At 38.3% G+C, this 26,280-nt stretch overlaps 2 pseudogenes across 5 annotated transcripts in view; both read left to right on the top strand.

Annotated features, from left to right (window-relative positions):
• Positions 1–1,020: 1,020 nt before the first annotated feature.
• On the top strand, positions 1,021–2,781 carry LOC101974650 (phosphatidylinositol-3-phosphatase SAC1 pseudogene; annotated as a pseudogene).
• Positions 2,782–19,855: 17,074 nt separating this feature from the next.
• Positions 19,856–26,280, top strand: part of LOC120888454 (thyroid receptor-interacting protein 11 pseudogene) — a 45,409-nt pseudogene continuing 38,984 nt past the window's right edge. For 3 of the 5 annotated variants that reach the window (XR_013423364.1, XR_013423363.1, XR_013423362.1), the window contains exons 1-2: positions 19,856–20,625; positions 22,973–23,151. The product of XR_013423364.1 is annotated as a thyroid receptor-interacting protein 11 pseudogene, transcript variant X5 (transcript). The other 2 variants (XR_013423361.1, XR_005732104.2) reach the window with 2 other exon arrangements.

The following is a 26,280-nucleotide window of genomic DNA, read 5'->3' as shown; positions in this document are numbered from 1 at the left end:
CTAACCTCAAATAATATCAGAATTTTATTGAACTGTTCAATATGCAGTTGGCATTGGGAGAATCAGAAAATTGTTTGTTGTGTTGGAAAATATCCAAAGTAGTATAAGATTTCAAACATTGTTCTTCAAAATTATTTTGGCTGTTCTACGTCCTCTTTTGTATTTCCATACAACTTGTAGAAATCAGCTTGTCAATTACTCAAAAAGCAAGCAAACAACCACCACAACAACAACAACAAAATCTTCTGGGATTTTGACTAGTATTGCTTTTAATCTATAAGTAAACCTGGGAGAACTGTCACCATAACTCAGTGGTTTCTGATTTTCAACATACTGTCTGTCTCCATTTATTTAAGTGTTGTTTAATTTTTCTCATCAACATTTTGCATTTTCAACATATAGATTTGATAAACCTTATGTCAAAATGATCCCTAAGTATTGCATAGTTTTGGTACTATTGTAAGTGGTATTGCTTCAATATTTTTAATTTCTGAAAATTATAGAATTATAGAATTTCTGAAAATTATAGAATTCTATATATTTCTGCCAATATATAGAAATACAATGGTTTATTTTGTATATCAATGTTCGTTTTTGTATATCAATCATATCCTACAACTCACTTTTTAGTATTAATAGCTTTCTTGTAGATTATTTGGGATTTTCTAAAAATAATCATACTACCTGTGAATAGAAACAGTTTCATTCTTCCTTTCTCATCTGGATTTGACCCATACTTTTTGATTTGACACAACATATGATTTGATCCATACTTTTTGTTTCTTTCTCTTACACGTTTGTACTGGCTTCAACTCCCAGTAACTTCCTGAATAGAAAAAAGAGAAGACATCCTTGCATTCCTACTCATGTGAAGAAAGAAACATTGGGTTCTTTCCCCAGGGGCGGCAAAGGGGTGGGGTGAGGTGGTAGCTGGGGTGCCAGGGTGCCAGGCAGGCATTAACAGAGGTGGTGGTGAGGCTCAGGGCAGGCCAGCGGGGTAGAGAGGAAAAGTGGTATAGGATGGCAGCGACGACTTACAAGGGGCTGAAGCTGCATATTACACCTGAAAAATTTTATGTGGAAGCTTGTGATGATGGAGCAGATGACGTACTTAACATTGACCATGTGTCCACAGAGGTCACCCTTGCAGCCAAGAAAGATGTACCTCTTTCAGCTGTCACAAGACCAATATTTGGTGTACTGAGCACAATCCATCTGGTGGCAGGTAATTATCTTATCATCATTACCAAAAATTAAAAAATAGGTGAATTTTTCAATCATGTAATCTGGAAAGCAACAGATTTTGATGTCCTTTCTGATAAGAAGACAATGTTGCTCTTAACCAATATTCAGTTACAAGATTATAAAACTTTCCTTTCCATGCTAAACCATGTCTTGAGTGTGGATGTGTTTTACTTTTCAACAACATATGATTTGACCCCTACTTTGCAGCGGTTGTCCAACATTAGTCCAGAATTGCAAGAAATGAGTCTCTTGGAATGGGCAGATCAGTGATTTGTATGGAATGGTCATCTTCTAAGAGAACTGTCTGTTCAGCCTGAAGTTCATCATTTTGCTCTTCCAGTGTTACATGGTTTTATTACTATGCACTCATGTTCTATCAATGGAAAATACTTTAATTGGATTCTCATCTCCAAGAGGAGTTGTTTCAGAGCTCGTGTGGGTTATTATGTAAGAGGAATTGATTCTGACGGCCATGCAGCTAACTTTGTAGAAACAGAACAAATTGTGCACTATAATGGGAGCAAGGCTTCATTTGTACAGACTCCAGGATCAATCCTGTTTACTGGTCCCAAAGACAAAACCTCAAGTACAAATCATGGCTGCAGATCAACAAAGTAACAAATCATATGAATGGTTTCCAAAGCATTTTGATTCACAAGTAATAATTTATGGAAAAGAGTCATAATCAATCTGGTAAACCAGAAGGGCTCAGAGAAACCACTTGAACAAACATTTGCAACAATGGTGTCTTCCTTGGGAAGTGGAATGATCAGATACATTGCCTTTGACTTCCATAAGAAATGTAAAAATATGAGATGGAATCTACTAAGTATTTTATTGGATCAGGTAGCAGAAATTCAAGATGAATTAAGTTATTTTCTAGTAGACTCTGCCGGCAAAGTGGTGACAAACCAGGAAGGCATGTTCCCCAGCAATTGCATGGATTGTCTAGATAGAACCAATGAGACCCTGAGTTTGTTAGCTCCTCCATTTCTTCAGGCCCAGCTTCAGAGACCAGGTGTTTTGCACGTGGGTCAAAAGCTTGAAGAACAAGATGAATTTGAGAACATCTATAAAAATGTCTGGGCTGACAATGCAAATGCTGGTGCCAAACAATATGCCAGAAACGGTACCTTGAAGACTGACTTTACCAGAACTGGGAAGAGAACTCAGTTAGGACTCATAAGGAATGAATGGAACTCACTCAAACTATATTACAAGATCAACTATTCTGATGGATTTAGACAAGATTCCATAGACTTATTTCTTGGAAACTATTCAGTGGATGAATTAGAATCTCTTAGTCCTTTAAGTGTTCCAAGGAACTAGAAACTCCAGACTTTGTCTATTACTATGGTTGTTGACTTTTTGATGTGCATTATCTGTTTGCTTATGGCTGGTGACACTTGGACAGAAACACTGGCTTATGTACTTTTCTGGGGAGTTGCAAGCATTGGAACATTTTTTATTATTCTTTACAATGGCAAGGATTTTGCTGATGCTCCTAGATTTGTCCAGAAAAAAAAGATAGACTGAATCTGTGTTTGTGGAAAGTGGCTTGGCTTGGAAGATTCCATGATGCAGAACTGGAGTCTTTATTAACCCCTTTCCACATCAGACACTGTCTTTTAAAAGCCTTTATCCAAAAGCACCTCTTGTGCTCTGTGTGGAGTAATGACTTAGAATTGCCTTGATGATCTCTTTACTGTTAGGATGGTTATATTTATAATTTGAAGCTATATTTTAATTGAAAAATAACCTGAATTCAGCTCACAGAAAAGAAGGAATCTACTCATTGTTAAGTTAATCAGCTGTTGCAGATGAGTAATATATTTTTTAAAAATTAGCTTCTTTCATTATTTAAAACAGTACAATTATTTTTCTAGCTGTTTCATTATTGTCATTGTAGATGCAGTCACCATTAGCAAGCATACTTTTCCACACCTTTGGACTTTTCTTCAAAGTTTAATAATGAGCTAACTCTACTATGTCTATAAAATGTAAGTCACTTACATCAGATACTTGATGACATAGTCTGTGACTTCACGGGAAAGAGGAGGAGGATGGGGGTCTGGGTTCTTCAGTTTTTGGTAGGCTGCCTCCACCTCAGTCAGCTTGAGCTGATGCAGTGCACCAGCAGTTTACTTGTGATGAAGGGTCAAGACGGACTTCTGTCTTTTTACCAGGTGTGCATGGAATCAAAGAATGGAAAGTCTCTCTCTTATGCTAAAGATCCAAATCCTTTTTAAGGATTGCCCGTTGTGGGAAATACCCTTGACTGGCCAGCTGCTTCCTCCTGTACATTTTGGTTTCTTTGGGGGTTATTCATTGAGACCCAGAGGCCTCTCTAGATCTGATATTGCACTTAGGGCAAGAGCTGCTTTTCCATGCATGTTACTATTGCTTTTCTCTCTGTCACTTTTTTTGTTGGCTATCAATAAGTGTGTCTAAAATTTAGTGCTTCCAGGTAGTTATAGTTCTTCAAATCAAGGACCAACTTCAACTTCAATTCATGTGCAAAAACAAACCTGAAAAATATGCTTCAGAAGCTGTGCATAGTTGAAATTGTAAGTCAGATTGTATATTCAAATTGTAATTATGAGGTTTCAATAATAGTACAGTATGTAAGGTAGTGTAGCTACTACTATTTTAAAACAATTTGATTAAACACTGCTATTATATTTAAGTGTTTTGCTTGAAAATATGTACAGGGTTTTTTCCAATAGTAGTACCTTATATTGTCCTTAAATGTTTCTAAAAGCGCCTTCATTTTAACATTATCTTTTCCAATATAATCTTTTACAAACATTAATAAGAATTGTTGCTTTTAGAAACTCTGAAAGAAATAATAGCTGGGAAAACCGTGTGTAGCTTAAAATCAGTCATTAAAACTCACAATAGGGTAAGTAGATAAAGTCACCTATTCCTAACATGTAAATAAGCATAATTTGTTCCAAAGATGGAATATTGACACATAGCTCATGTCTACTATAATATATTATCCAAATGCTACTTACTGGGCATTTCACGGTAATGATGTGAAAACTACTGCATCAAAGACCAAGTCTGAACCACTAATGTGGCTGAAGTGGGCACCCCCTTTCTCACAGAAAAGTCCTCTTCATCATGGCTGATTTTGGGACTGTCAGCAAAAGAGTCTCTGTGAAAGAGTCCAATGTAGATAAACTTCCTATTTTCGTGTCACCCTGTTTACTTGGCCACTGGCCAGGAAGATACCAGCACTCCAGGTGTTGGGCACCCCCTTACTAGTTTTTCACAAACGTATCCAGTATAGTACTTTGAAGAAATGTGCAAACAAGGCCTCTGGCCTTGAGCTGGGCTTCACAGAGATGTCTACATTTTTAAGATAAGTTACAAATGGGCTCCATGGTAACAGCTGGCAGGGGGAAGAAAGAAAGAGGAGAAGAAGCTCTCCCCTTCTCAGATGTTGTCCTTGAAGAATTAACTTGCCCAGAACAGTGAAAGAAAAAGCTGCTTTTATGTGAACTTCTGCAGACTGTGAACTTCTGAACCCCTCCCCTTACATGCTGGGTATAAAACTCTGAAACTCCCTGAACTCGGAGTTCAGGGGATTGATTGATTACAGCAAAGGCTGTGCCCTCTGAACCTGGCTGCAGCCAAAAAAACCTGTTTCCTGCTATCTTCAGTGCCTTGCCTCATCTGTCCTACAACATGGCTGCTTGCAGGGAACGGACTTATTGGTATGTTAGGTCATAAACTATATTTCAGAACCCTGTAATGATTTTATTTCTTAATTTGTGTACTGTACATCAATAAATGAAATTAAAATGTCATACTTTTCTAAAAAAAAAAATCAGTCTTCCAACCTTAGGTATATGGTTGACTTTAGGATTATTTTTTTTTTAAGATGGACAAAGTTCCCCTTCTAATCTTAATTTTCTGAGACATTTTTGTCATGAATGAATGTTGAATTATAACAAGCACTTTATATATATATTTTTTAAAAAGAATTCTCTTTATATAAAAGCAATTTTTAATTTGCTTCTTGTTTAAAAACCAAAGGTTTCTCAGACAGCTCAAGTCCCCCATTACTTCCTGTAGGATGGGTGTAGATGTAAATTCTCCCCACCCTGCTGAACTTTACCCTGATTGGCTCCTGTACATTATATTAGCTGTATGTGTTTTATCAATAAATGAGATCCTGCTTTGACTGGTCTCCCTGCTGTGTCTCATTGTCCTCCAGTGAGGGAGGGCTGAGTGCAGGCTTCAACCTTTACCTTTCTCTGCTCATCCTGTTACCTTCTTGGCTAGTCCTGGTTACCTTTTTGGCTAGTCCTGGTCGGGGCGTGCTTTCCCCATCTATTCCGCAGGTCAGGAGGAAATGGAGGACTAAACCCGACAGATACCAAATTAATCAGTGAATTCCAACTGTCTTTTAAAACCCAACATTGAAACATCACTTCTTTTGCAATCACTAATTCTTCAGTGTTAAGTGTGTTGGGCTCCTACCTCTTTTGTTGCTGCTACCACCATGAGTGCAATTATTTGTTTACTTGGACTCCTTCCAAAATAAATCATGAGCAATGCAAGGGTAAGGACAATGTTGAGAAAAATGCTTAGCAAAATGCTCAATAGAAAGTGGGCCCTAGTTTAGCTATTATGAATTGTGCTACCATAAACATTGAGGTGGCTGTGTCCCTATAATATGCTGTTTTTAAGTCCTTTGGGTATAGACCAAGGAGAGGGATAGCTGGGTCAAATGGTGGTTCCATTCCCAATTTTCCAAGAAATTTCCATACTGCTTTCTATATTCCATATTTCTATATTGGCTACACCAATTTGCAGCCACACCAGCAGTATATGAGTATACATTTTTCCCTACATCCTCGCCAACACTTATTGTTGTTTGTCTCATAATAGCTGCCATTCTAACTGGAGTGAGATGATATCTTAGAGTAGTTTGGATTTGAATTTCTCTAATTGCTAGCAATGATGAACATTTTTTCATATATTTGTTGACTGATTGTATAGTGTAATTAAAATTGATTCCCAATATGAAGTTCTCTTAAAAATTTTTGTCACTATTAAATTTTGAAGACATTTAAAAGATTATATGAAATAAGTTACCTGTAAATGAAACAAAACTTTTTTGTTTATTTCTATTTCTGATATTTGTGATTGTTGTTGTTTTGTAACTTGCTTTACAACTTCAGTTAGTGATGATGTATCTTCTTTACCCACAGCTAGACAAAAGAATACAGTACATGATAAAAACTAAATGCAGACATTTTAAGACACTTATGTCTCTATATTGGAATATGAAAAATTAGGTGTTTTTTTCTGATTTAAAAGAAAGTTACATTTTGGATTGGTAATCCTCCCAGATTCTAGACAAAATCAAAATCAAAGGTAATAATAGTAGGCAATTCAGGCAACTCAATGTTGTCTTCTGCAATGCCATAACTGTTCTTTTATGGAAGAGTATAAATATTTTGATTGTCCTAATTTTTTTTATCTAGACCACTTGCACATATACTATAGCGTTACCACAACAACTCAATAGCAATTATAGTTGATGGATTTTCAACATAGGCCTGTATTTTCAGGTTGTTATGACTTTTCTAAACACTGAGTACGTTTCTTCCTGGTGAAATATAACTGACTCCTTCTACTTTAATTTATTATTCCTTCTAACATAATTATCTTTTGGTACTACTTTTTGATGATGTTCTTTTAATTATTTATTTCTTAAGATTGATTCATTACCGTCTTTAGGAACTTCTTCACTCTTCCTTTCCTTGTTGCCTGACATTCTCATTGTCTGTAATCTCCTCTTTTCCACAGTCTGGCTCACTTTCTTTACTCCTACAAAAACATCTATATTGTTATAAATTGTCAAACATGTCACAGGAATGCAATGACATTTCACCCCTGGTACCAGTAATTAAAAGACAATGATTAAGTGAGAGATTTTAGAAGAAAAGTCGAACTGTATTTGAATCTTGGTTCTCCTGCTTTTTACTGTTATGACCTTGAGTAAGTTTCTTCTTTGATTCACTGTGTCTTCATCTCTACACCCTTATAGGGCTGTTGAAATAATTATAACAACCACACACACAATTGGTGAGAATTAGTTCTAAGAATGCTTTAGCAATCTCTACCACAAATATAGGATGTGGGGAAATAGCACTCTTGCCCAGTGTTATTTTGATCAGGGTAAAACCTAAGCAGATTGAAAATCATGTGCCAGTGTACTTGATTTAGGAGTAACTGATAAGATGAAGGAATACATATTTTTCTCCATTGAAAGATGAAGAGAAAGTTGTTCCAACATCACAATGCTGAGTTGGCAGAAGTAAGGGCATTATCGGCTTTAGGAAAAAAGGTCTCCAAATCTGCCTGTCCATTCCTATGCATCGAAATTGGTTCAAGATTTTATGATATGTAAATGGAATCCAATGTCAATAAGTACTTTTGAAATTGGAAGTTGCCATCTCCCATTAAACATAAGGATTCTTCTATTCAGATGACTGATCCTTTTTAAAAAATTATTGATTTATATAGAACCTGTGCATCTTCCTAAATTGTACTCAAGTGATTACAAGCTTTTTGAGAAAGAAAGAACAAACAAATGTCATAAAATAAGGCACATGCTAGGAAATGTTTAAAAACACTAAATATTCTCCTAAAAATTATAGACAATGTACTCATGTATTAGTCATACATTTTAAAGGATTAAAATATGATATATAAACAAAAAGAGAAAAACAATGTTAAATTCCTTTCTACCTGAGGAGACTTAAGCCTATCCAGAATATCCTACCATGCAAAAGAAAGCCTGAGAGCTTAACTAGCAGATTGTTATAATCACCCCTGAGAATGTATGATTCTTTCCTGTCTCTTCAGGTCACTTCCTTCAAATATCACCTCAAATGTACCACTTTCCTGAAGTCTTCCCTGATGCGAGTCCATTTACTCTGTTCATGTCATTATTCTAAGTCCTTTCCTCCTAGCACCCAGAACTGTCCCAGATCAGTGCTAACAGATCCAAATCTGATTTTTCTCTCGAGCTCTTTAGTTTGTCTTTCATGCTCATAGACAACATCCTTATTCTTCCCACCTAATGTAAAATTGCATGCCTTTATACTTTCAGACAGTTCTCTCCATAAGTATTTGTATTGTGCTTGCTTTATTCTGGACATTGTTATGAGTGGTTTAGATAAAACAACAACAACTGAAAAACCAGCCTCAACCTCAGAGCAAAGCCTGTCCAAGGAAGGGACATGACCTTTGTCCTTGGAAAGACCCACAGAGCACTTCTAGGCACATTCCCACCCTGCTAAGTTGTCTATCTACAAATAACAGGAGATATCTGCTGCACCAGGTGTCCCTGACTCAGTCAGGCTAGGTGGGGATCCATAGCAACCCCCTAGCAGCCACCAATCAGCACAGGGAAATACCTGGGATGCCAGATGACCCTCCCAGTAGTTCATGGTGGTTGATTAACGTGTTGGGAAACCATGTAGTTCAGCACGTATACCCCTTTTTGCTTAAACCAATCAGTTCAAACGAATCCCCCTCTTGTAGTAACCATTCACCCCTACCCAACTTGTTCCCACCAGTGAATGTGCTAATCATGTTTTAGAGTTGTTATATGATTTTCCCACTGTGTGTGATGATTTGCTAAGAGATGCTATGATGTATGTGGGGGTCCCTGCCTTCTCCAAAGAATGTATAAAACTACTGCAAAACCTGGGCTCAGGGCCTCTCAGCGTCACCAGTTACTATGTGCGAGTGGAGAACCTAGCTATTGCAATAAACACCTCTTTGCTGTTTACATCGATCTTGGTCTCTGGTGGTCTTTTGGGGGTCCCGAATTCGAGCATAACACAACAATGACAATAAAATCTATATTGTTTAGTGTTTATGTGGTGCCTGGCAGTATGCTAAGTTTACAAATACTAACTCATTTGACTCTATGAGGTAGATATTATTATTATGATTTTCATTGTATAGAAAAGTACAGTGAGGCATGAATAGACCAAGAAACTTAACCAAAGTCAAGTTTGCTAGCTATTGAGATGTGATTTAAATTCAGGTATTTGGGCTCCAAAGTTTATGCTCTTAAATTTTAGGTTAAGGGTAGAAGTATATCTTTATCCCTCCAGAATCAAACTACACTTTTGTAGTCATTTTGATGCTTTAATGGCCTTCCCCTCCCCCCACCCCCAGTACTGGAGATTGAACTTGCAGCCTCTGTGCCTACTAAGAACATAACTCCACCAACTGAGCTACATCCCCAAATATCCCCAGCCCCCAACTTCCTTCTTTCTATTCCCTTTCCTACTATCACCTTTTATTCTTTTGGGAAATATTCAAGTAAAGCACATTGATGGAGCAGCTGCAGCTCCTGGAGACTTCCCCTGGCCTCAATATCGTAATTTGCATAACTGAAGAAGGAACCCTGTGGATTCTGCAGGCTCCTCCTAAATTCTTACTAGCTAAGTTGCCTTCCTGGTGAATCCCTTTTCTTTCAGCTAAATTAGTGTCATTTCCATAATCAAAGACACTGTGATCACTGTCCCCATTATACTCTATTTCCCAAGGGCTCATTCCTGGTCATAAAGACCCATCCATATTCACTTGATAAGTCTCTGAATTTGATGTTGTGTTACCTCAACCACTTAATAATCCTTCTATTATGGTCTCTGAAAAATCCTATCTTTCACAATTTCAGTGAACTTTCCCTTCATCTTTTGCCTCTAACTGAAATCCAAAAATATTGCTTCTTCATCCTCAAATCACTACTAAATCTGGAGGTAAGGTGTTGTTCCTGTTCCCTGTCAGCACTACCAAACTAGTATCTTTCTTTTCTATTTAAAACCTCTGATTCTTTGAAGTTCATGCCATCAGACTAAGCTTTACCTGTCCTTGTTGTTATTAATTGATCTTTAGTTCTCTCTTCCTCAATCCTAGATTATAACTTCTGTTTCTGCATCATTTTCCCCTTTACATTTCTCTGGAGTTTCCACATCCACACAGATGGTAAATCTAATACCCTGGCCTCTGAGTTCCTTGATGTCTTCTTTCATCCACTCTCCCCAGGCACCCACAGGAATAATAGTACCTCATACATTATTTCAGTTGCAAACTATGTTTTAATTTTCTAGCTCATTCTATTCAGTATTTTGATTATAAGAATTGTTCAATCACAACACCAAGACTTCCAATCCATTAACACTTCTACCTTTACGTGATCCTTCAGCCCTTCATGTATTCTTACTTCCTTATCTGGCTTAGATTCTTTTGCATTCACCCCCACTTCTCCTAGAGCTCTTTCCTTGACCTTCTTCCCAGAAAAATCCAACCAGTTGCTTTATTTTCACTCAAGTAGCTGAATATGTTATTTTTATAACAAAAAAACAAACTTCCCACATCTATTTTCCCTTTTCAGCTGATAGCCTACCTTCTTATGTAACTGAGATAGTAGAAAATATCAGAGGTTACTAAGTTATTCATCTACTAGTCTTTCTGAACCTGTACCCACATATTAGTCTATCTTTTCTTACAATGAATAAAGCATCCTTTCTTGTAACTAAGGCCAATAGTCTGCTCTTGGACTTTCTCATTTTGTCAAAGACATTATTTCAATGTTCTCTCAACATAATTCACTCTTTATTTGGCCATATATGTCATCCTGAATGACTCTGATAAATCACCACCTACCAATGTTGGGGTGCAGCGGAGAGGCGGAGGGGAGAAACCACACAAGAGACTCACTTCATGCAATCGCAAGGGGGAAGTTTATTGAGGATCCTGTTCCAGCGCGCTGGGACTCTGTGCCCACTCAAGAAGGGAGAGCGGCTCAGAGCCCAGAGCAGAGTTCAAGCGGAGTTTAAGTACACTTTTGGGAGAGGGTGGGGGGCTTTGCATACATCAGAATAAATCATCATGAGGCGCGGGAAAATTGAACAACAATTCTGAAACATGATTAGTACATATATCGGCGGGAACAATCAGGGCAGGAATGATTGGTGCTCCTAGGTGGGGTACACATTCAAACTGATTGGTTTGGACCCTGAATATCTACGTGACAAACTGCACAGGGTCTTGAATGCTTACGTGAGGAGTTGCACAGGACCCCAGTCCATAAATCACTAAATGGTCAGTAGGGCCTTGTCCTAACTGCCTCAGGAATTTAACCCATGCTTTGCAGTTTTAGAAGCAGGTTTACAAGCCTGGTCCTTTACACTTTAACTCAGGCTCTGCGGCTTAGAATCAGCTTGGAAATTTTACCTTTACACCAACACCACCACCATTGCTTTGATTCTGTAACCCCTGTCAGCTATTCATCCATTTCTTGTTCTCATTTATAGGCAACAATACATGCTGTTCAATTCCTTTCCCTTCATTCTTCTTGAATCAACAAGAACAAACAGTTGCCACTCTACTCTTTAAGCTCTCATCTGACCTCCATGTTGTTACATTCAATGGATGAGTTCAGTCTCCCTTTTATTTGTCTTAATGGCATTTTTTAAAAATAACACGTTATTTTATTTATTTATTTTTATGTGATGCTGAAGATGGAACCCATGGCCTCGAGCATGCTAGATGTGCACTCTACCACTGAGCCACAACCCCAGCCCTAATGGCATCTTTTGACACATTAGAACTGACCACCTTCTCTGAAAAAAACCACACTTGGTTTCTTTTGCCGCTTCCTTCTTATCTTTCTCACTTTTTGTAATATTCCAGGGCTCAGTTCTCATCTATTTTTCTCATACACATATTTGCTGAGAGCCATAGCCAAGTAGGAATGAAAGGTGACCCTGCTCAGGGATTAGGGCAGCTCCAGGTTTAGGGTGGATCCTGCTGGATTAGGGTGGCTCCATGTTTAGGGTGGATCCTGCTGGAATAGGGTGGCTCCAGGTTTAGGGCAGATCCTGCTGGGATTAGGACAAATCCTGCTGCCTCAGGCACCCACTCCTTGAGTTCCAGTGGAGTTCTCCCAGGGTTCTGAAAGAATTGGTACGCAGAGCCCGGTGGAGGGAGTGAATTTTTCCCAGAACGTGCGTGCGTGTATAGTGCCGGTGAGAGTTCGGGAATAAAGAGTTGCTGTTTGAATCTACAAGGCTTTTGTGGTGGCTCAGTTATTTCATGCCCAGCCAGACTGCGGCACATATTACTGGTTATGCCATCCACCATCTAGTTCTACAGTTTGAAAATCCATCTATAGACTAACAACTCCCAAATTTATATCTGTAGCTTGAATGTCTTTCTTCAAGTAAAAAGTCAGGCCAAATGGCCTACTTGATATCTCCACATGGAATTTAAAAGGCATTTCAAATTAATATGTTCCAAATTGAATTCTGGTGTTCTTTCATAGTTTTCCCAACTCAGTAAATTACAAGTTCATTTTTCTTGTTGTTCAAGCCAAACCTCCAGATTAATTAGCAGAGAGGTCTCTAGAAAGGTAGATACCCCAGGGCAATTCAACCAGATCTGCCCCAGAAAGTCATAAAGGAGAGCTCATTGTTGTCACTTCATAGGCCCTTTGGAAAATATTTGAAGACAACCCACAGGTAGGCTGCTCAAGGATGTTGCCCCAATAATTGTCTTATACTAGAGACAATCTAGTATCTTGATTCCTTTATTATCATGCATGCTAAATACATTTTTTCATTAATTGGTTGTATTTTTAAATTCTATAGGAATGTAATCATTCCTTACCCACTCCCAAATAACTGTCTTAGCAGAGAAGCTTTCCTGATAACTCTCTTAAAAACGTGACACAATTCTTTCATCTTCTGTTTCCTTGCTTTGCTTGATAGTATTTATTATTACTGACATCTATTGCCACTGACATCTTTTACATTTACATCTCTTCTGTATCCTTCAACTTATGTAAACTGCATGAGAGAAGAGACCCAACACTGCCTGGCATAGAATAGGTGTCTAACTATGGTTTATCTGTACTCCAACTTACCCTGTTCTGATAGAATATGGCTTCTACAACAGTCTCTGATCATGTCATCATCAAAATCAATCTTCAAACTTTACTTTGGGTGGCATTTTAAGAAACTTTCCTTAATCTTTCTGAGAATATGTGCTCTCTCTCTTTTAATACGATTGTTTCTCTGCCTCACATGATAGATAATATTATAGGTTCTAGAGTAAGAAAAAGCTAGTTTTGATTTCAAGTTGTGCCACTTCATAGCTTACTAGGTAAATTATTTCTAACTTGAGGCTCAGATTCCTTATTTATACACGGGAACAACAGTACCTGCCTCATTAATGTTACTGTAAGGACAATATGTGAAATTAAATAATGCAAATAAAGCCCTCAGCAAATTCCCACCAAAGTGGTGAATTTTTCAACACACATTTATTAATTCCATTATTTTACACTATCGTTCTCCTTCCACTATAAACTGCAAAAGGGCAAATACAATGTGTTACTTATTTTTATATTCCCTAGAATATTGATGAAATAACTCATAGAATGAAGCAAATTAGATTTATACAATGAAAATAACCAAATTACTGATAGTTCTTGATCTCTTTTTCTAAAGCAATGTAAACTGAAGAACTCGTGCATGACATTTTTTAAACCAACTAATCATGAAAAGATATCTGCTGTAAAATTGGATGTGTGAGCTTTTTCTGTATCTCTACAATAGAATGGAAAAAAAATGAAAACAATCTACTGCCATCTACTGATAATGCACTGAATTGCATAAATCAATGGGAATTGAACTTCAGAGCCAAGATTGAAGGACCTTTTTTTTTTTAAGAATTTTTTTCACAATATCATTATTTTATTTATTTTTATGTAGTGCTGTAGATCAAACCCAGAACTGCCATGTGCTAGGCAAGCACTCTACCACTGAGCTACAGTCCTAGCCCAGAACTTTGAACTTGGGAATCAACTTCACAAAAGAGGTGAAAGATCTATATATTGAAAAATTACAGAACCCTAAAGAAAGAACTCAAAGAAGACCTTAGAAGATGGAAAGATCTACCTTGCTTCTGGATAGGCAGAATTTATATTATCAAAATGACCATACTATCAAAAGCACTATATAGATTTAATGCAATTCTGATCAAATTCCAAAAACATTCCCCATAGAAATTGAAAAAGCAGTCATGAAATTCATCTGAAAAAATAAGAGACCCAGAATAGCTAAAGGAATCCTTATCAGGAAGAGTGAAGCAGGTGGCATCAATATAGCAAACCTTAAAATATACTACAGAGCAATAGTAACAAAAACAGCATGCTATTGGAACCAATACAGACTGGTAGACCAATGGTACAGAATAGAGGACACAGAGACTAACCCACAAAACTACAATTAGTTTACAGTTAGTTAGACAAAGGTGCCAAGAATATGCATTGGAGAAAAGACAGTCTTTTCAACAAATGGTGCTGGGAAAACTGGAAATCCATATGCAACAAAATGAAATGAAACCCCTCTCTGTCACTATGCACAAAACTCAACTCAAAATGGATCAAGGACTTAGGAATAAAACCAGAGACCCTGCATCTAATAGAAGAAAAAGTAGGCCCTAATCTCCATCATGTGGGATTAGGCCCCAACTTTCTTAATAAAATTCCTGTGGCACAAGAATTAAAATCAAGTATCAATAAATGGGATGGATTGAAACTAAAAACTTTCTTCTCAGAAAAAGAAATAACAATCTGTGAGGTGAATAGAGAGTCTAGATCTTGGGAGCAAATCTTTACCCCACACACATCAGATAGCACTAATCTCTAGGACATAAAGAACTCAAAAGGCTAAGCAAAAGAAGAAAGAAAGAAGGAAAGAAAGAAGGAAGGAAGGAAGGAAGGAAGGAAGGAAAGAAAGAAAGAAAGAAAGAAAGAAAGAAAGAAAGAAAGAAAGAAAGAAAGAAAGAAAGAAAGAAAGACAAATCACCCAACCAATAATTGGGCCAAGGACCTGAACAGATACTTCTCAGAAGATGATATACAATCAATCTACAAATATATGAAAAAAGTGTTCATCATTGCTAGCAATTTAAGAAATGCAAATCAAAACCACTCTAGGATTTCACCTCACTCCAGTCAGAATGGCAGCTATTATGAATACAAGCAACAATTAGTGTTGTCAAGGATGTGGGGATAAAGGTACACTTGTACATTGCTGGTGGGGCTGCAAATTGGAGCAGCCAATATGGAAAGCGGTGTGGAGATTGCTTGGAAAATTGGGAATGGAACCACCATTTGACCTAGCTATCCCTCTCCTAGGTGTATATCCAAAGGACTTATAAACAGCATATAACAGGGACACAGCCACATCAATGTTTATAGCAGCACATTCACAATAGCTAAACTGTGGAACCAATCTAGATGTCCTTCAATAGATGAATGGATTAAAAAACTGTGGCATACACACACAATGGAATATTACTCAACAATGAAAGAGAATAAAATCATGGCATTTGCAGATAAATGGATGGAGTTGGGGAAGATAATGCTAAGTGAAGTTAGCCAATCCCAAAAAAGCAAAAGCCAAGTGTTTTCTCTGATATAAGATGGCTGATTCATAATAGGATAGGGAGGGGGAGCATGGGAGGAATAGATGAACTTTAGTTAGGGCAGAGGGGTGGGAGGAGAAGGGAAGGGGTATGGGGTTGGAAGTGATGGTGGAATGTGGTGGACTTTATTAATCAAAGTACATATGTGAAGACATGAATTGATTTGAATATACTTTGTATACAACCACAGACATGAAAAATTGGGTTCTACATGTGTAATAAGAATTGTAATGCATTTTGCTGTCATATATAAATAAAAACTATTGATAAAAACTTTTAAATAAAAAATTTTTTACAATATGTTTATTTTATATATTTTTATGTGGTGCTGTGGATCAAACCCAGTGATTCACATGTGCTAGGCAAGTGCTCTTCCACTGAGGAACAGCCCCAGCCCAGGATTTTCAACCACATTTTTAGAAGTTAGAACATAGCCAGCCTTCGTACAAAAGGAATTAATAAATCAAATCATGAAATTTGTATTATATACCTATTATATCCCAGTGATTTTTCCATTTTCTGACCAGGCACTAAAATTAAAATTTCACAAAATTGAAAACAGAAAGAAACAGAAAAGGTTTGTTTTGTTCCTTAACTCTCTAAGATAATGCAGGCAGTATTCATGTTATCCATATTGCATTAAGCTTCATACCAAAGGTGGGGTTTCTCTGAATATGTAGACATGTTTTGTTAGTGCCTACCAAAACATCTCATTTGGGAGTGTAGACATAAAGGAGTTGGTCTGAAACTCTAATTGAAGCTTTAAAGAATGCCCAGGCAACCACTGCAAAGTGTCCCTGCCTTTGAGATAGAAATCATAGGTCTTTGGAGAAATCTAGTCATAACCTACCTGTCTGTCTATTTAGGACACTAAGGGACAAGGTTTTTGTTTTGTTCTATTTTATAACTCTGAACAAGCAGGCATCATTTCTAAACCAAGAAGAGTTTTTGGTGGGTTGAATGGTGGCTCCCAAAATACATCCATCCATGTCTTACTACTGAAAACCCATGAATATGACCCTATGTGGGGAAAGAAGAAGAAGAAGAAGGGATCTTTACAGATGTCATTTGGTTAAGGGATTTTGTGTGGTCTCTAAATTCAATGAAAGGTATAAGAATGAATATGTAACCATACAATGGCCAGACCACTTAAAAAAAAAAATCAGAACTCTTGAGAAACGATTTGCAACAACCTACCCAGGAAACCGACTCACTATCTACAGTTAGCAGTCCAGGAAGCCAATTTGTTATTTATAAATCAGACAAATATCTGAAGTCAGAACACTATCTCTACTAATAACCCAGGAAACCAAATATAACAAGTGCCCCCAAATAGTCACTCCTGATTAATGATGATATTTTCCCTAATTCTTATCTCTGCTTCCAACTTGGGACCAACCAGAGAACACCAAATATACACTCCTGATCAATCATCATTGGATGCCTCACTCCTAACCAGCCTGCCTGTAGCTTCCCTATGTCTATACCTCCAATCAAGTCATACTCACTCCACTTCCTGCCTCTGACTCAGCTAAAATGCAGATGGTAGCACTTCCTTGCAACCTCTGAACAAATAGCCTTTGCTTGTTCTCATTTGATTGCTCTTCCATTTATTTTCAAGCTCTCTTTATAAGAGAAAGGTAGACAGAGAGTGTTGAGATTTTCAGATACACAGAAAGACCAAGTGAAGATGGAGGCACAGACACCCAAGTCACATAGTCACCAGGCTAGGTGTGTCTGGAGCCACCCACTGGAAGAGGCAAGGAAAGCTTCAAAGGGTACAAAGTCCTGTCAACACTTCTATTTTATAACCTGGCCTCCATAACTGTGAGGGAACAAATTTTTGTTATTGTAAACCATCTAGTTTGTGGTAATTTGGTATGGCAGCCCCCGGGAAACTAGTTTAAGCTTTTAAGAAGGAAAACTTTATCTGTTATATTACCTTTTCATTAAAGATCCATAAACTGTAGTGGAAATGCCTTAAAAACAATGCTAATGATTTTTTAAAATCCCATTTGTTTTCATAAAATTTACATGTTAGGGTAAGTCTGGGGATTTCCCCAGCAGTTCCCCTTGAAAAAACAGGCCCAATCTGTCTTCAGAATAAATGTTCTAAATCTCTATGAGGAAGAACACATATAGTCAAATAATTAAAATGGAGGGCAGAGTAGATGCTCTCCTAGCCTATCTACTTTTGACCTCTAAGCAATTAACCCTATTTCTTTTGTAAATTTCGTGGCTAATTCCCATATCAGGCTAAATGCTCATGGCTAGCAAGGTTCACTCCAATGAGGCTGCCCATTTTTGCACTACCAGATGCAGGGTCCTATGAGTTGCTTGTGTTTATTTCCAATCTGTTTATGCCACTTGTATTGGATACTGTGCTTTTATAACATACACATAAATAAAATAGCATGGATATAAAGTTTGTCATTTCTTTAAAAACTATGTTTAATATTTTAGAAAGATCCAACAAAGCTGTGTGAGATAACTATAAAGATTATAAAGATTAAAATTGCACTCAGATTGCTTCTCAAGTGCCTTTATTCTCCTCTTAAAGGAACAAAATCTGGGAAATCTTACTAGTGGGTTAGCTGTATGATTTATGCAAGAGATAAAATATAGAAATCCAATCAGTAGACCATGTGCAAAGAAAAGGCCCTGGGCTTTCTGAATAGATTGGCAAATGAGCAGACAGCTGTTTTAGGTAAAAAATAAAAGTTTATACTGTTACACTCTTTTCACGATTTTCTGACTTAACTGCTCTTTTCTATTTTAAAAAAAGCTTTGCTTAGATATAATTTATATAACATAAAGTTCATCCAAATACATTATACAACTCAATGTTTAACCAACTTTTTCAATTTATTGTTTGGATAGAGGTCTGGACTGCATCAAAGAGAGTTTCTGGTATGTGAACAAAATGCTAAAGAAACAATTCTGCATCTAGGATGGGAATTCAAGGAAGGCTATGTTTGAGCTTGAAGACTGAATAAGGAGCAGTCAGTTAAACAGGCATACAAAAAGAAGGATGTCCTAAGTAGAACAAACAGCAAGTGTAAAGATGAAGTCATGTAGCCTATCCAAGGAACAGCCTTTATTTGAATGGCTTGGGAAGAAGGCCATTATTTTTTCAAAACAAATTATGCATCTAAATCATCTGTAAAGAATAAAACAAGAAAGAAAAACATGACATGCCAGGACTGACTCTAGGAGATTTTGATTCAATGTATATCTGCGGTGAGGTTCCCTGCATTATTATTATTTTTTAAAGTTCCACTTTAATTCTGATGGGTAGCCATGACTGAAAACCACTGGGGTAGGATGAGTAAGAATGGGATGACAGATGAAGTTAGTACCAGAAAGTGAAAAGAAATTACTGTAGTTGGCAGAAATTTTTCCCCCTTTAACATAGCACATGCCTTCCATACTTACCTGCTCAATATTTATTAAATCATATTCTTGGAGGAAAGGTAACAGATGCTTAATTGTACCTTTAATATGATTCTAAGGATTGGTGCCTTCTCCAATTACAGGAACCAATAAATAAACGCAAATTAACAAACTTTCTTTTCTAATAACTTCACTATTTTGAAATAGTTTCTCTTTTTGTTTTTTACTGCCACTACTGATGCATGAAAGAATTTGAATTCTCAACACTGTCTATATAAATATAGTAAACTTGCTTTAACAACTACAAGACCTATATTTTGCTTGAGGTAAAAGTTAACATAAAACAACAGTGTACCTCCTGGTTAGGTGTACCACTTACCACTCAAGGTTCTTAACAGATGTCCAGAGAAAATACCAATTTGACAAGAACAGTTGCCAGGGATAAGGAGAATGGGCTGGGCTGATGCTCCTAGTCTCTGGTCAAGAAGAAACAGGTGTCCACCTCCAAGAGATTCTCTGTCATTCATGCAAAGCTTCTTCAGCACTTACCACCTGAACAATAATAAAGGGACCTCTTCTTCCACCTTAGCCAGTTCTACAGAGACTCTTATTCTGAGTAGGCTGGATTTTTTCCCCCTTCACCATCATAGCACATGCCTTCCATACCTTAGCTGCTCAATACGTGTGAAATCACACTCCTGGAGGAAAGGTAAGGGACGCTGAATTGTACCTTTAGCAAGATTCTAAGAATTGGTGCCTTCTTCCAATTAGAGAAACCTACTATTTAAAAGGGCAAAAAAGGGGTAGGGGCAAAGGTGACCCTTGTGTAGTCAATAAAAGTGAGGGAGCTGTCATGAGGACTGGCTTGCTCTCAAGAAAGGCAGAATCACCAAAAGGCAAACAAAAACTACACTAACCAACCGCCCCCTAGAGGCCCATTCCTTGAACCTGGAGGGGACAAGTCGCTAAGAGGTAACCTGACAGGATCGGGCTCCTTAAACCAAGTGTCCCCGCCCCACTGCTGGCTCAGCTGGTCGTCGGGAAGCGCCAGCTGCGGGGACTTCCAGCCCGCTCAGGGGAGTCGCCCGCAGCCCGGACTCCTGCCCTCCGCGCGCTAGCGGCCCCACGACCGCCATTCCCGCCGCCCCGGCCCTCACAGGACCCGCCGTTCGCTCCTGGCGACCACTCCACGGCGCCCCCGCTCCCGCCGCCCCCTCTCCGGGTCCGGAGTGCCCGCCTCGGGCCCGCTGACCCGCCTGGCTCCGCCTGAGGGTCCTCGGCGGCTGCGGTTCCTGACTAGGAACTACTGAGCCGCGGCGGGCGCTCGGCGCGGACCTGTCCCAGGAACCCCGGCCCCAGGAGCCCCCGGCCCCCATCCTCTGCCATCGGGTTTCCACCCGGAGCGGACGTGGAGGTTGCTGGGGCGCCAGCGCGCGGTGAGGGGCAAAGGTGCGTGGGGCTCGCGGCTTCCGGGTTTCGGGCGGACTCGGGGCTCGCGAGGGAGGCCGCGGGTCGTGGCCGAGCTGCCTGCGGACAGGCCGACAGCCCAGCAAGAAGGGGAACCGCGCTGCTGCGAGTCTGTCCGCTGGTCCCTAAGCCCTAAGTGGGCGGGGAGCGGTCGGTGGAGCAGCCGGGCGGGTGCGGAGCTGCCACCCGCGCTCCGGAGCCCAGCGCCACACAGTGGACAGGGACTCCGCGGTGACAGACGTGCCGCGTGGGAATCCGTGGTGTCCATCAAAGGCGGGAGGCCACCCTCTCACAGCTGTGGAAATGAAATTCGGCGGGAGCGGAGAGGACGAGGGGCGGCGGGAGAACAGGGTCCGGGCAAAGGGGTCACCCAAAGCGTCACCGGGGGGATCGTTAACCCCGCGTGAAGGTGAGGAGTTGGGCGCCAACCAGAATAACCAGGTAGGTAGGAAGCGCCTGGGATCCAAGTGGCGGCCGCTTCCGCGATTCTTGCCCAGAAGGCACACACTGAGGGAAGTCCCTTAGTCCCTCAGCTTCCATCCCACAAAACTTCGATTTTCCGGTTAAACTCTTAAACTTAAGGCCTCTCTAGGTTTCATATGGGGGGATGTGACCCAATTTAACAGTTATACAGAACCAATGGTAGAGCGCATAGATTGACACCTTGTAATTAAAAAACAGGACTTTCTAAGGCAACAAGTAATTTTCTACTGAAAAAGAATTATTGTTCTGGAAAGATGTACCCACATGTTCACAAAAAGAATAAAAGATCACTTTGGCATGTTTTTCCCATGATTAATAGTGGTCTATCTTTTCTGGAAGGGGTATAGGTACTATTTGGTTAATTTTTAAAATATATATATTTAGTTGTAGATGGATACAATGATTGTATTGTTTTATTTTTATGTGGTGTTGTAGATGGAACTTGCTAGGCAAGCACTCTTCCACTGAGCCACAACCCCAACCCTATTTTGATTATTTTTTGAGATCAAGACAATTAATTATTTTTTAAAAATTTGCCACACATTTCTGTTGTAAGTGTAAGAAAATTGGTACCATTTTGTATTCTTGCGCCAATTTTTCTTTTTTCAGGTAATTTCTTTGGCACAGAAGTCTTCTTTGAAAAACTTTGTGTATTATTGAAGGATGGCAGAAGCAGTTTTGATTGATCTCTTTGGTTTGAAATTGATCTGTCAGGAAAACTGCCATTAGACATTATTGAAGACATTGAATGCCATCCACCTTGCTGCCAAGCCAAGTTCCTTTGCATAATGGATTGCAAGTAACATGAGGCATGAAAGGGATGGTGAACATGATAATTGTGAACTGGAAACAAGCAATGGATTATTAGGTCTCTTGAGAGAATTTGAGACTGTTAGTAATTCCAGCATGGCTGCCTCTTTGTATATCATTAAACAAAAAATAGATGAAAAAAATCTGAGCAGCATTGAGGTAATTGTACCTGCACACAGGAAAACCTTAATGAAGGCTTTTATTGATCATCTCTTCATTAGGGTTTACAATTTTGAGTTTGAAGATTTATAGGTGACTTTGAGGGATGGCCTTTTGAAACAGTCCATTGAGATAAACACAATCCAGCTCATGAACTAGAAGAAATCCAGAGTGAAATAGAAACATATTTGAGAAGTCTGCCAGCACTGAAAGGAGAATTAACTATTATCACATCTCCTTTGGTCCCAGGTATATTCAACATTCTTGGTTGTTTTTCTGAATATGTGAAAATCCAGTCTTTCTTCAGAAGTTGCTCACCTCTCCCCATCTTTTCTTTTGTTCACTTATTGTTCATTAGCATCATTTGCAATGTGTGTTATGGATGGCCTTGTGGGTCACGGTGACAAGGGAAGACTCCTTCAAAGCCATACTAAATATACAAATTTGTTCTAAACAAATTTAGCTTTAAACAAATTTCCCAGCCCTTCTTTATGATGCAATTTATAACACTAGAAATCTTTGATTTAGAAGTTCTGAAACATCAACTCATTAAAACTTTCCCAGAAGAAATTGACTATTTTTAAAATAGTCAATCTTCCTTCTTGGTTAGACAATATTTACTGTGAGCTATATGCTGTTGGTACCAAAAGACAGGTGAGACAGAAGATACCCTTTGAAGAGCAGTAATCCCATATGGAAAGTAAACAGCAGTAGGTAAAAGAACATATGGAGGTACAAAGTGCTGTCAAAATTAGAAGCCAGATAAACAAGAGCTGGTTTTAGTGATCAGGGAGGTGTGCTGGAGAGACTGGCTTTTGTAATGCTTTGTAGTCTTTTGGAGAGCATCTTTTTAATCTTCATTACTTGTCTTCAACAGATATTTTCATACATGGATTTACTACAAGAACAGGTGGGATATCTTATATACCAACTCTCAGCTCCTTCAATCTCTTCAGTAGTTCCAAACGAAGAGATCCCAAGGTAGTTGTTCAAGAAAATCTACATAGGTTGGCAAAAACTGCAGGTTTTAATGTGGAAAATTTTTATCAAATAAAGGTAAGATTTTGTTTCATATTTTGAACCTATTTTTAGATCATACCAGAAACTACATGGAATTTAATTAAGGTATTTCTCTTTTGTCTCTGGTATTTTATCTAAAATTTTAGTAGTAGTTTCCTTAGATTTATATATCATAGCCTAAAGATCAATTTTATGAAATGTATAAATCTCATATGTTTACATAAATCTCATATTTATATAAATCTCTCTCTCTCTCTCTGTCTCTCTCTCTATATATATACACACACACACTCACACACATCCACCATGCGGCCAGCGCAATGGTTTCATTAATGAGGTTCTTGGCATAAAGTTAGGTAGAAGAGATCAAATAAAACACACAGACTCAGTTACCTTATTTCTATTGCCAGGTCCGAGACAGCTCCCCTCTCTGGTTCCCTCCTCTAACCGCCCAGCAGGGCAGCAAGGATTACTCAGGGCTTAGCAGGAGAGAGAGAGAGTGAGCATGCCTGGGAGTAGCTTTTTATTGGGAACAAGAGATTCAGGGGAGAATTCCATCCAATGAAGGTTGGGGGGGACTGCACTCCAAGGTCAGGGTCAGTGATTGGGCCCCCGGGGTCAGTGGTCAGGCACACCCCCACACGGATGGGCTCTCTCATCAGGAAAGGGCCGGGAAAGTTCCGACACAGCCAGAACGCCTCAGACTCTTAATGGGAGCCACCCAATCACGTGTCAGAAATGGCTTCACACATATACACACACACACACACACACACACACACACATATGGATTTTTTTTATCTAGAGCTCTTCAATTCTTAAAGTATGGTTAATTCTTGGTATAGTAACTCTGTCCTTTTTGATGTAGAAGAAAGATTCCTGAATGGTAAGAAAGAAAAGCCATTATTTTCTAAACACTAGCATCATAATTAAGGTAGAATATCTTGTTCCTTACAAAATTCTAGCTTTATTTGCATCTAGGAAAAATAAATGCAATATTAATTTGATAATTAATTTTAATTTCTTATTAAAATGTTAAATTTCTACTTTTTGGAAGACTAGTATCCATTTCAAGTATGAGGTATTCATCATGAGCTTTAAGACCTAGATTCCTCTGAATAAAACATGCAGAGATATTGCATGTAGTGTTTTGTATTAAAATGATAGACCTATTGAATTCTAGTAATTTAAGCTGGTTACACAATTTTGCACTGAAATAAGTGCTTTCAGAAAAGCTTATGTTATGAGAAACCCCATTTTCAAAATCTTTTTATCATGTATCTTTGATATTAGACTGATCATGCCAATGAAGTGTGGATTGTGGGAAGGGAGGAGCCTGGATCTTTTAATGGAATAACCTTGAACCAGAGAGAAATCACAATAGCAGCTCTTGGTGCTGATTGCATACCTATAGTTTTTGCAGATCCTGTCAAAAAAGCATGTGGGGTTTCTCACTCTGGTAAATATACTTACTTAAGCACTGAGGATTTTCCTAAATTTTTGGTATAGAAAAAAAATGAATTTTTCTAGTGGGTATGACTTTGTGATCAATGTAATGATAAGGGTGGGGCCTGCATACACTTATTATAGTAGCAGATAAAGGGAATATATAAGTCAAATGATATGAATTAGAGTAGAATTCCCAAAGGAGATGGTCCCTAGGTAGATTCCTGAGGAGTCTTTAGGTTTTGGTTCAGTGTCAGTGTTTGTAAGCGAGGATATTATTAACATTAGGGGGTAAGATAATTCTACTGTGACCTTGAAAGTATCTTTGGCCCTTGCAATTCTTAAAGCCAGTAGCACCTCCAGTCATTGCAATAATCAAACAGCAACCCTCCATGCTTGTCTAAGTACTGCCTAGAGACATGGTGTTGCCTCTATTTGGGAACCCTTGGAACTCCCAGGCACCAGGGAGTAGGAATGTCAGGCATGGTGTACAAAGGAATTCACACAGATGCAGCAGCCCATGTAAAAGTATGGAGTTTAAAAAAGGAAGACATGTTTGCAAACTGCATATAGTTTAAATGACTACATGTGTTTAACTATAACTGTTGCCGAAGAGCACAGATGCAATTTAAGATGCTATACTAAGGTATAGTTTTTTTTTTTTTTTTTGTGCGGGAAGGTATTTGAAAATAATATTTAGATTATCCTGTGGTTATGATTCTATGTGAAATGAGAACTGATGTTTTGAATTCCTTATTACTTGTAAATCTGTGACTACATTGATATTTAGACTGTAGAGAAGAAAGTGACATATTTTTCTTCTGACCTAGCTAATTAATGGAATTGGTTGAGAAGTCATGTTTATCATATGACATTGTCAAAAGTTGTTTAAGTTTTGCATCTCAGTTCTTGGTTTTAAAAAGGAAATATTAACTAATAATGTTTTGAAATGTTTAGTTTTAAGATCTCTAAGATGAAGCAGTCAAAATGAAGTTATAAAAGTGAACTTTCACGTTATACTTAAATTAACCTTGAAATAGGATACAGTTGGATGATTTACTTACTTATTATTTTATCAGCTATCAAAAAGTATAAAATTCTTCTATATGATTAATTTAATAAAAATTCCTCAGTCAGATGAATATATTTGCCTATGCATGTCCTTCAGGAAAGAAACAAATAGGGGATGAATACATTATAGGTGTGTGAATAATTAATCAAGGCAGAGAGATGCTCTTGTCCACATAAAAGTCTCAACAATATCTCTTTTTAGCTCAGAATGCTTTTTTCTAGTTGCTTTCTTTTGAAATAACTGCTTTTAATTTCAGAGGTAACTCAAAATCATCATGTTAAAAATGCAATATGTTTTTCCTACTGCCTTCTTTAACACATTGGTTTTCTATTTTGGCTACTGATTGCCCATCCACTTACTCACCTAGAATCTGATATTTCATTCTGTTCTTCCCATAACCACATATCCAGTGGGTTCCCAACAGGAGTTTAATTTATCATTTAAATATTTGTGGCTTTTATCATCTTCTTCCTTTATCTGGAAATATTAGTCTCTTCTCCTGAGTGCTTAGTTTCAGAAGCATATACATATGGAGTGCTGAAGGAAGGAGTAAGGGGGCTCCTCACTGTCCAGCTTAATCAGCTGAATCTAACTCCCAATATAGGGAACAAAGGAAAAAAGCAACAGTGTTTGGTTTTTGTCTTCCA

This window comes from Ictidomys tridecemlineatus, chromosome 6, assembly GCF_052094955.1.
Source record: "Ictidomys tridecemlineatus isolate mIctTri1 chromosome 6, mIctTri1.hap1, whole genome shotgun sequence".
Classification (NCBI taxonomy): Eukaryota; Metazoa; Chordata; class Mammalia; order Rodentia; family Sciuridae; genus Ictidomys; species Ictidomys tridecemlineatus.
This window is presented reverse-complemented; position numbering and strand designations above follow the sequence as displayed.